Here is an 11080-nt window from a genome sequence, read left to right on the forward strand (position 1 = left end):
TTCCTATGGAGCATAATTAATAACTTATTCCAGCCACTGAAATGTGCTCTCAGTAAGTGCCTAGTGAGTCTGCATTATATAGTAATATTTTTTATTAGCCAATAACTTCATAGTTAATTTCCATCTAAAAGATTATTAGGTTGTAAAATGAAAGATGAACTTAAGCAATATCTAAAATACTAGAATTCAATTCATAATAGCTAGAACCTACTTAATTAATCTAAAATATTACCTTGAATGCAAGTTATATCCTCTGGAGAAAGAGTGGATAGAAAAAAAATATCCACAGAGATAAACATTTTCTGAACTGCCCAGTAAGTCCACTTTGTTAACCATAAGGTACCATCTTCAAGATAATCAAATCCTGAATATTTCATCATGTTCCCAATAAATGTGTGCTTGTAACACATTTCTGCATGTGAATGCATATGCATACCTGCCAAAAGGCATGCCAGGACAAAACAAATTTCTATTAATTGAATTAATAAACTACTAATTAAAATTAATTTCTTTCAGGTAAGGTCTCCATTTATAAAATTAATACTGCAATTTTCTATCACATTTCGACAAGAAACACATCCATATTGGCATTCCCCTCCTTCAGCAGCAGAAGAAAAAACTGAAGGTGCTGTGGGAAGTGAAGGAAAGAGAATAGGAATAAAACTACATAGAGTAATTCTTCAGGGATATGGTGGCTCAGTGGTTAAGATGCTGAGCTTGTCTATCAGAAAGGTCAACAGTTTGGCAGTTCACGAACAAACCGGGGCAGACAAGGGCGAGAACGAAGGCTGGATAAACCCCCGGGCAAGGTTTTTATCAAGAAAGCCCCGCAACATGGCCAACTCTGGCTCAGACATGGAGTATAGACGACATGTAGGGAGCTTCGCATCAGGTACCAGGTCGATGGGACAGTCATAAGGCCGATGTGGTGGCAGTTGATCCGCCTCCTGTTCGCTGAAGACATCCACGAAGTCCGCTAAATCTGGTGGCATGTCCACCTTGGGCGAATTGAGTACCTGGGCCACACAGACCTGCCGGATGTGGTTGATGCATTGCAGGGATGGGAACGTGACCAGATTTTGTGACCAGTAGATCTGAGGGTCATGCGTCCGCAGCCAAACCAAGCCTAAGACCACGGGGAAATGCAGGCCCAAAGTCACGTAAAATTGGATGGCCTCCTCGTGCTCCCCGAGGATCAAACGCAAAGGTTGCGTGGTGGCCTTGATAGGCCCAGACAGAAGCAACTGTCCGTCAATAGTCTTGACCGGCATCGGTGGGTCCACCTGACACAGAGGGACATCATATGCTGTAACAAACGCCGCATCCATAAAGCTTGTGGTAGCCCCAGAGTCAACCAAGGCATGGACTGGAATTTCCTGCGGACTACCCGACAAGAGGATGTGTGCTGCTAGAACCATGTGCCGTGGCGGCCCGTCCACCTCTGTTTCGGACTGCGCCCTAGTCCTGACACGTGGCTCTGCAGCTGAGGGGTTGGTCTCAGACCTCGCAGCCCCCCTACTCTTCTTAGGGCAAGCTGTGGATAAATGTCCAAGAGTCCCACAAGAAAAACACAACCCCCTCATGCGCCTTCTGTCCATCACTGTGTGTGCCACTCAGGGTGTGGCAGCACTCAACTCCATGGGCTTCCCCCTGGCAACTGCAGTCTCCTGAGGAACCAGCACACCAGTGGTCTCCTGGGATGCACGGCGAGGCCTCTGCAGCCGGGCGTCTATCCGTAGGCACAAATGGACCAACACGTCGAACATCGGTGGCCTGTCCAGTTCATCCTGTAAGTCATCAGACAACCCGTCCTGAAAAGTATCCATAAGGGCTGGCTCATTCCAAGCAGAGTCCTGACTAAGCAGCCGGAATTCACTGACATAATCCTGCAAGGAGCCATTGCCCTGCTGCAGTGCCCTGAGTCGTCTGGTGGCTGTTTCTTCCTTAATGGGATCCTCAAACATCAGCAGGAGATGATTACAAAAGCCCTGGAAATCATCCAGCAAAGGGCTAGGCTGAGATAGCAATGGCGTAGCCCAACAGTCAGCTGTTCCTGAGAGCAAGCTAATGATAAATCCCACCTTCGTCCGGTCAGTGGGAAAGTCCTCCGCTCTCAAGCTGATAAACAGCTGGCATTGTCCCAGGTACGCTGCAAACATAGCTTGATTGCCATCCAACCTGTCTGGTGTAGCCACTGGACACTTCCTCCTTGGCTGGGGGGGGGGGGTTAGCAAGTCCCAGAAGCTGAGAGACTTGACCAGTCAGCAAAGCAAGCTGTTGAGCCAATTGGGCATTCTCAGCATGGAGTTGCTCCATTGTAACTGAATGGAGGTTTGTCTGGGGCAGAAGTCAATCTGTTCTGACCCCACCTTCTCCGTCCAGGAACGAACGCCGAAACCAACATAAATGAGAATGTTTTTTAATCAGTCCAGACTCTCGTTGGCTGCAAGCCACATAAACAAAGAGATAAGCACTCTGGCAGCAAGTCCTACAAAGCTTGGCACCAATGCAAACAAACTCTGGCAGCAATCCAGCCTGCCAAGTTAGTTTCTTGTTAATCCTTAACATTGACTTCTGCAGAAGGGTGTGGCACAAGCAGTCTCTTTTATAATCAGGAGAGGATCTTAATGAGCATCAGCTGAACGTAATAACCTCCTGTAATTGTTGTTCTTGACGCCGAGTAGCCCTTCGATGGCATGCATCCCGGAACAACTCACAGATGTTTTCTGGATCACTCACTCTTGTCTCCTCCCCACTGATCAGGCGCCACCTGGTGGCCAACCAGTCTCTCCACACCCTGCTCAGAGTCGGAACCCTATCCAGGATCCTCCATCTCCTCCAAGGCCGACTCATAAAACCCCTCGCTGTCGGAGTCTGGTAATGTTTATTACCTCACAAGTCATTATTTGTTGATTTTTTAATATTTAAATTTTAAATATTTAAATAAATTTTAACATCGAAGACATTCATATTAAGCAATAAAAGAATTGACCTTTCAGGAAGGTGAGTTCATGCAAACTATTTATTTATATAACCTTCATTGAAATGAATAGAAGCATAGTACGCAATTGTCTACACCTGTGATGGCAACCTATGGCATGCATGCTAGAGGTGGCACACAGAGCCCTCTCTGTGGGCACACGCACAGTCACCAGCTGCTCTTCTGGATTCTGGCGCATGCATGCACACTGGCCAGCTGGTTTTCAGGTTTCCGGCATGCATGCGCATGGACATTCTGGTTTGGGCACTCAGTGCCAAAAAGGTTCGCCATCACTGTTGTTGAAATTCCCATGGGTCAAGCTTCATCCTGGTGCTACCTGCTGTCTAGGTAGTTGATTCAAGTTGTCACTAATTTTTTGCAGCATACCAGTTGGCCAGGCTCCACAAACACCTTTTCCCTAGCTGAATCCCATAGTGTTAAACTGGCAGCTGAGTAACCAGTTCTGGTCTATACAGCCTGATGTAAAAGTCACCCCCCGCTTTCCCCTGGATGAATAGGACAAACTGAATAAATATTAGTGCAAATCAGGGGTGGGTTCCTGCCAGTTCTAACCTCTTCTATAGAAGAGATTCCACAAATCTACCGTGCCATTTAGAACCGGTTCCAGCTCCCTCCCCCCACCCGTCCGCACCACGCTTGCCCCACCTGCTGCTCACTGATTGGCTGGCTCACCAATTGCCCGCTTGCCTCTAAGAGTCCTATCTAAATCTTAAAATCTTAAAGCTGTCAGGTTTGAACCACCCTTGGGGGTTATTTTTCTAAAGGGTTAGGGGTGCAAGGGTCTTGTAACTTGACAGCTTTAAGACTAGTGTGCTTCAAATGCCAGCGTTTCTGGCATTTAAGACTTGCGTGCCTGAGTTCCTGAGCCAACATGACTGGAGGAGGAATTCTGGGAGTTGAAGTCCACAAGTCTTAAAGCTGTCAAGTTTGAACACCCCTGGGTTTTTTTTTCTAAAGGGTTAGGGTGTAAGGGTCTTGTAACTTGACAGCTTTAAAACTTGCGTGCTTCAAATGCCAGAGTTTCTGAGCCAACATTTTGGTTGCTAAGCAAGAGCGTTGTTAAGTGAGTTTCACCACATTTTACAAGATGGCCATGCCCACCCAGTCATATGACTGCCAAGCCACTCCCACCCAGTCATATGGCTGGCAAGCCACTCCCACCCAGTCACATAGCCGGCAAGCCACTCCCACAAAGCAGGCCACACCTACAGAAGAAGTTCTAAAATATTTTGAAACCCACCACTGGTGCAAGTTCATTAAGTACTCCCAAATCAAATAATGCTATGAGAAAGATTGAGAACATAAAGTAGAAGTTAGAGAGTTTACGACATTACAGAATACAAAAATCAAATAAAAAGAACACAAACAGACAGACAGGGACAGTGTCTGCTGAAGCCTCTCTTTCTCAGCTCCACGCAAAACTGTCTTTTCCAAAACAGAGGCAAAAGTGTACTTCAATTGTATTGGAGAAAGTCAGAGGCCCATCAGCCAATCATACAGCTGTTGCTATGCGAGACTTACTTAAGCCATGGCTATTCTCTACCGTATAAAATGTCCTGCTTATAGTCTAATACAATGTGATAAAACCCCGTGTTATATGGATACAGCAGAGAGATTACTGAGATATGACAGTCATGGCAGTGTAAACAACATAGCAGCATATCATTTTTCACTTAAAAACAGTCAGCTTCATTTGTAAATAATTACATAGACTGGAGAATCTATAAAATGATTTCTTATAATAATTCTTATAATAGACAATGAACTGAATTTTGCTGAAATCCTGGGGGAGTTTTATTGAAGAAAAAATGATTTGTCTGGATTAAGGCTATAAATTACAGAGTGACAAAATATCCAGGGTGTATGAAGGAAGAATTAATAAATAGCCTTATTTTACTTAAATGAGAGGCTACTATCTCCAAATCTAAAGATGTTGGATTGTGCCTGCTACTCTATAAAGAGTGTTTAATTAAGGCAGTGTTTTTCAACCACTGTGCCGCGGCACACTAGTGTGCCGTGACATAGTGTAAGGTGTGCCGTGAGAAAAACACTTTATATATAGTCAATATAGGCACAGAGTTAAATTTTTTTAACATTTTCTAATGGTGGTGTGCCTCGTGATTTTTTTCATGAAAAAAGTGTGCCTTTGCACAAAAAAGGTTGAAAAACACTGAATTAAGGGATCCTTTCAGGTTGAAAGAATATAATACGGTACATTTTCCCAGTGCCTTTTATAACTTACATCGCTTTTAAAAGCAAGATTTTAAATCAGATAGTCTTCTTTGTCAGATATAGATATTCAAGAATATTATTATATAATAACCTATCACTTTATTTAATTAATTTTCTATTTGACATTTTGAAATGAACCATGTGAAGCAGGAATTATAAAACTGCTATCTTTTATGAATTTTTTCAAAACTTGTAAAGTTCTGAACTTGCTGAATTTGTGATCCTACATTTGACCCTAGATATTTTCCTTTGTAGTGAAGCTGTTTAGTGTTTAATATTGATGTAATAGTTTTCTTGCTTTGTTTTTAAATGTCTGCACCAATTTATAACATTCTGCCTAAAGTTGCATTGGCAATTGAGGTGGCTGATCCATTGATGGAACAACAATTATATTTACATTTATTTGTTTATTAAATTTGTTTGCCACTCATCTCACTGTTAATAATCAGCAAGGCAACTGGCTAAATTATTTTCTCAGGGTTGAATTCACTTACAATTATTTGGTTCATCCTCCAATCAGTTGTCACCATTTAAAACCAACTATGGCCACCATTCTCACCTTCTGCAGAGTCTTCTGGCCCTCACCCTTCCCAAAAAACTTTCAAATTCTTTCAAGAAATTCAGGTCTTCATAACTAAATTATGCTAAGATTTCCTATAAGCACTCCATTTACATATTGTCAGGAAAACATCTCTTAATCACTTTCAGGGACCACATCATTGTTTAAAATTGTCTTACATGATTGAAGATTATATGGTTGTTTAAGATTGTCTAAGATTGTACCCATGATTTCTAAGAAACTTGAAACAAAGTTTATTAGATCAGTGGGCAGGGAAGACATGTACGAAGCTAACTGCTCAACTTCAAGGTCATGAAGTGTAAGGCAAAGGTCTTTTGAAATATGGAGAGGACAGGAATAAGAGGCAACAAGTTTAAACTGCCATAAGAAGGGACCTGCATTATCATTGTGACAGAATTTAATCAATTGTTCAGTGTAGTTTCATTCTAATTTGTAATAAAGACTCTTATCTAGCCACCACACAGTGGCATATCCCTATGAGGCTTCATCCAAATCTAAAATTAACTGCCAAGTTAAGCCATGTGTAGCTGGGGCACTGAAATGTACCTCTTCGTCTTAGTCTAACACCTCACATCTTTTGTGGTAATCAAAACTGTAGACAACATAATTGTGTTTATACACTATCAAACTTTATTGATTTTCTGTTATATAAAAGTGGGTTATCTAGGGCTGTGCAGATACTGTGATATCAAACTCTCAGCAGCTCTAGCCAGCATGGCTGATAATGAAGAGATTAGGAGTTGTAATTCAGCAATATCTGGAGGTCTGCTAATTCCCCATTCCTAATTACACCAACTAGGGAGCTTCTGTAGAATCACACAGCTGAAGTCCTGTATCAAAGCCAAGATTACAATCTTGTTTCAGAAGGTGACAGTCTTATTTTTCAGAGAAAACTAAGAGGCTGAGACTTACCATGCAGAGCATGGTAAAATGAACAAGCTAGCCGAGGAGGATCCATAATGTTTTTCCCAGTGTACACTATTTTTCATTATACGGTAATGCGGTGGGACAACTGCTGCAAGGCATCTGGAAATTGTGGGTCTCTAAAGTGAATGTGAATTTGCCACATTACAAACAATAATATGCACGGTCAGGTTCTAAAAATCCCTATTGGTTTACAACTATGCTGGATAATCTCTAGCTAAGGCTATGCCTAAATTTGTGTGGTGTTCACTGCCAATTCTTTGACCAAGTTAACTGTATCCTTGAAACTAACAGTGTTGCTGATTCATATATTCAAGGCAGCTAACAACCCATTTTATAAACATTAAGGGCAATTATTATGGAACTATCAATAGAAAATTACCAGAAAGGGATTTAACTCTTTGAAGCTAATTGAAGTGCAACACAGTATTGGCCTGCAACTTTTCCAAATCAGTGTAGTGTATTGATTAGAGTTTCAGACTAAGTCTAGGCAGTTCCATATTCAAATCCCTGTTTAGTTATGATTGATTTAGGCCTTACTTACTTTACTTAGTAGTAATTGATATGTTGGGTTAGGATCCAGATGATCCTGTTACTCAATCCTATGCCACTCACTTTTTTCAGCCCAGTTTTCCTCACAGGGTTATTACTGCATTGTCTGGGATAAATTAAGTGAAATACCATGTAAGCTATGTCGATCTCTTAGAGCAAAGGTATCTTGTGTCTTCGAGGAAAAGCAAGATATAAATCAATTGAACGAATGGTAAGAAATTGATACCTTTAGGATATGTTGAAAGAAATGCTTTTTGCCCATTGAGTAATAAGACATAAACATTCTCCCTAACAGTTATCACATGCTGACTTTCCCCCCTAAACAGATCTTTTAGTCTACAAGTCTAAACTATTGGAAATCTTCCTCCTATTCCGGAAGCAGGCCTCATTCACAATTCTCCCCCAGCAATTTTTTCCCCCAAAGATGTTCTTTGTTCTCCAGTCTTCACACTCATGTTCTGGATGTCTCCCCACACCTCCAAAAAGATTGCAACTTGGGATTTATCAACAGCTTTCTGTTTCTCTTCTACTATTTATTCATGGAATATATTTATCATATACCTCTGAGTGTCAGATGTATCATCTTTGTTTCCATTTCACTTTTGCCATTAAGGTAACTACAAAATAATATTTTCCCTTGGTTTTATTTATTTATTTATCATATTTGTGTAGCAGCAGCCACTCTTTCAGTAAAACTGGAAGGGCAACTTATGTACTATCTTGCCTTAGGCATTATTTCATTGTGATATAAATATAATAAATAAATAAATAAATAAATAAATAAATAAATAAATAAATAAATACGCACAGTTATAATACTCATCATGGCATTCCCTTTGGGTATAAGCAACATTACATTACAGAAAAGTGCAAGCAATCACAAGCCAAAGAAAGGAAGGAAGGAAGGAAGGAGTATTCATTTCTTAAATCAATTATATTCTTACCCATTATCTTTCTATTGGCACATCTTAAAATTTCTCCTTTTCTTTATTTTTGATAAAACATTCTACTAAGGTATACATATATATCTATTTGTTCTAATTGCCCACTATCTATGTACAATTTGTGATGGTTCCCTGTCAGATACAACTACTTTGATTTTCAATGCATTAATTTTCATATCCATAGTCCACATCCCATAGTACCATCTACCGTATGTAATGTATGCTACAAATCGTTTGAGTTCTCAGCCCACAATGCAGCATTTTTTTCCACAAAAAAGTACAAGTACGTTTATTTACCATCACCATGAACATTGCTTATATCTTTTAAAAATATTAAGCACTCAAGTGGATATCACATGTTGTTGTCGTATCTTTGCTGAATGTTGAGCTATTTGCTAAAGATTCCATTTATATTACTTCCTGCTTTTCCACAATACACTGTTCTTAATGCAATCAGCAGCCAATCTTCAACTTCGTATTTATTCAAAATCCAAGCCTATTTACTCTCATATATTTCCCTAAACCGACAAATGTGCAATGTGTTTTTTCATTATCTTACAGTTTCTCAATAAATGTTATGTCACATTCATATTACTTCAAATAAAACATATTTACCAGTATATTCATTCATGAGAAAGACAAAGGTGTTTCCATATATGGATTGGATTTATGGATTTATTGGATTTATATGCCGCCCTTCTCCCAAGGACTCAGGGCGGCGTACAACATTAAAAGAAACACATAATACAAAAGTTTTAAAAAATTAAATAGAATATCCCAAACAAACCCAATTAGAATTAACAATAACATTTTTTTAAAAAATTAACAATGATCAATAATTTGTTTTGTTTTGTTCAGGCCAGGACAGCTTGCTGGAAAAGCCAACTTTTTAGGGTGCGTCGGAAGGACCGGAGGTTGGGGATTATACGAAGCTCCAGGGGCAGCTCATTCCAGAGGGAAGGCACTCCCACAGAGAAGGCTCTCCCCCTGGGGGGTCGCTAGCTGACACTGTCTGGCTGACAGCACCCTGAGGAGGCCAAATCTGTGGGATCGCACTGGACGGTGAGAGGCAGTAGGTGGTCTCGCAGGTATCCTGGGCCTAAGACATGGAGTGCTTTAAAGGTCATAATTAGTACCTTGAATCACACCCGGAAGACAACCGGCAACCAGTGCAGGCGGCCTAAAAGGGGTGTAACATGGGAGCACCTAGGTGCCCCCATGATAACCCGTGCAGCCACATTCTGGACCAGTTGAAGTCTCCGGGTGCTCTTCCCTATCCCTAGGCCATCATAAGTAAAACCATTAAAATAATTTGGACTGCTTTCTATCCTTCTCTCTTTTCTCTCCTTCAACATTCCTTCAACATTCAATCTGGAGGGTAAGGGGAAAGCTGTGATGGGTCCTCACTTATTTTTCATTCCATGAATGAAACTTCCATGAGAATTCAATGACTAAATATATGTATACTCTTTCTTTACATTTTTCCTGCCCTTCCTTTTTATTCCAGTGTCCTTGAATTACACTGTTTGGCTATCAACCAATAATTCTAGTACAGCCAAAATGACATCAGTGTAAAATCTAAGTACACATTAGGTACAACTTGTTCTTTTAAATTTAAATCTTCTTGAGGTTCTCTTATACATCCAAATGATTAGACTTGAGCAAATGCCTGGTGGTATTGTGAATCTCTTTCCCTTTTTTCTTTTTTGATAAAAACAACCTTGATACCACTTCTCTTTGTCCCATTTTGACTCCATTTTTGTTTTTACAAACATTACACGGCAGATTTTATTCACTGAATTAAACTTAATTTTCATTTGGAAGATTATAATGGAAACTAAAATTGTTTTGTGATGCTTAGCCCGCAGGCTGCTCAACTGAATGGTGCTACTTGGATTGAGTGACTGGGCCTTTTTTGTGGCTTGCATTTCATATGTCCAAAGTGCTCATTTCAGTGATTTATAATAAAGGGGCGAAACAGTGGGCTAAAAAAAACCTTTTTACGGGTTTACGTAACAGATTCAGATGGATGATAATGAAAGATGACGTTATAGAACTAAAGAGCAAAAACGAAGCATTACTAATACAGAAATTATTTAAGAACTTAGCGATTTCAAGTTTAAATACATATACATAGTATTTCTATCACATTCATTGTTCATTGCAAAGAATATTGGAAAATTAACTTTTAAATTATTTTAAAATTGTATGTTTGTTTTCACATTTGAACACTACACAATTTCTCTTTATTTGAACTAAATAATTTCACACACTTTATTTTGAAAAAAGAGAGAATGATGTGAGAATTTTTTTTTGTAAGAGCTACTTTATATATATATATATCTATATTTTCTTACCCATAATTTTGTTGTGTAATAAGAATAAGAGAAATCATTCAGTTTTTATTTGTTCAGGAAAATGATTTCTGTGTTGGTTAAGGGATAATCCACATAACTACTTCAGCATGGCAAGTCTATTGTACAGTCTAAAGCCCACTGTAAAAAATGATATAAATGACAATTGATGGTGAATGTTTTGAATAATTCCTTAAAACAGCAGAATGATTACAAGTTAGTAGTGGCTTGCTACTAATCTCCCTAATAGGGAGAACAAGGTGCTGCTATTCATGTCCCTCACTTGCCAGCATTTGTCATAAAGAGGCAGGGGGCTATCCTGGACAGCAGACAAGTATTTTGAAGTTGAACCAAAACATGTAACCATCATGCAACATACCAATTGCCTCTCAGCGAGGGTCAGCCACAGGCCTATTATCTGAGCACATTTCTCCTCCCTTCCCCAGAGAGGCATGGAGACAGTACTTGAAATAGCAAGAACACAAGACATGTT

Source organism: Thamnophis elegans, chromosome 3 (assembly GCF_009769535.1).
Source record: "Thamnophis elegans isolate rThaEle1 chromosome 3, rThaEle1.pri, whole genome shotgun sequence".
In the NCBI taxonomy this organism is placed as follows: Eukaryota; Metazoa; Chordata; class Lepidosauria; order Squamata; family Colubridae; genus Thamnophis; species Thamnophis elegans.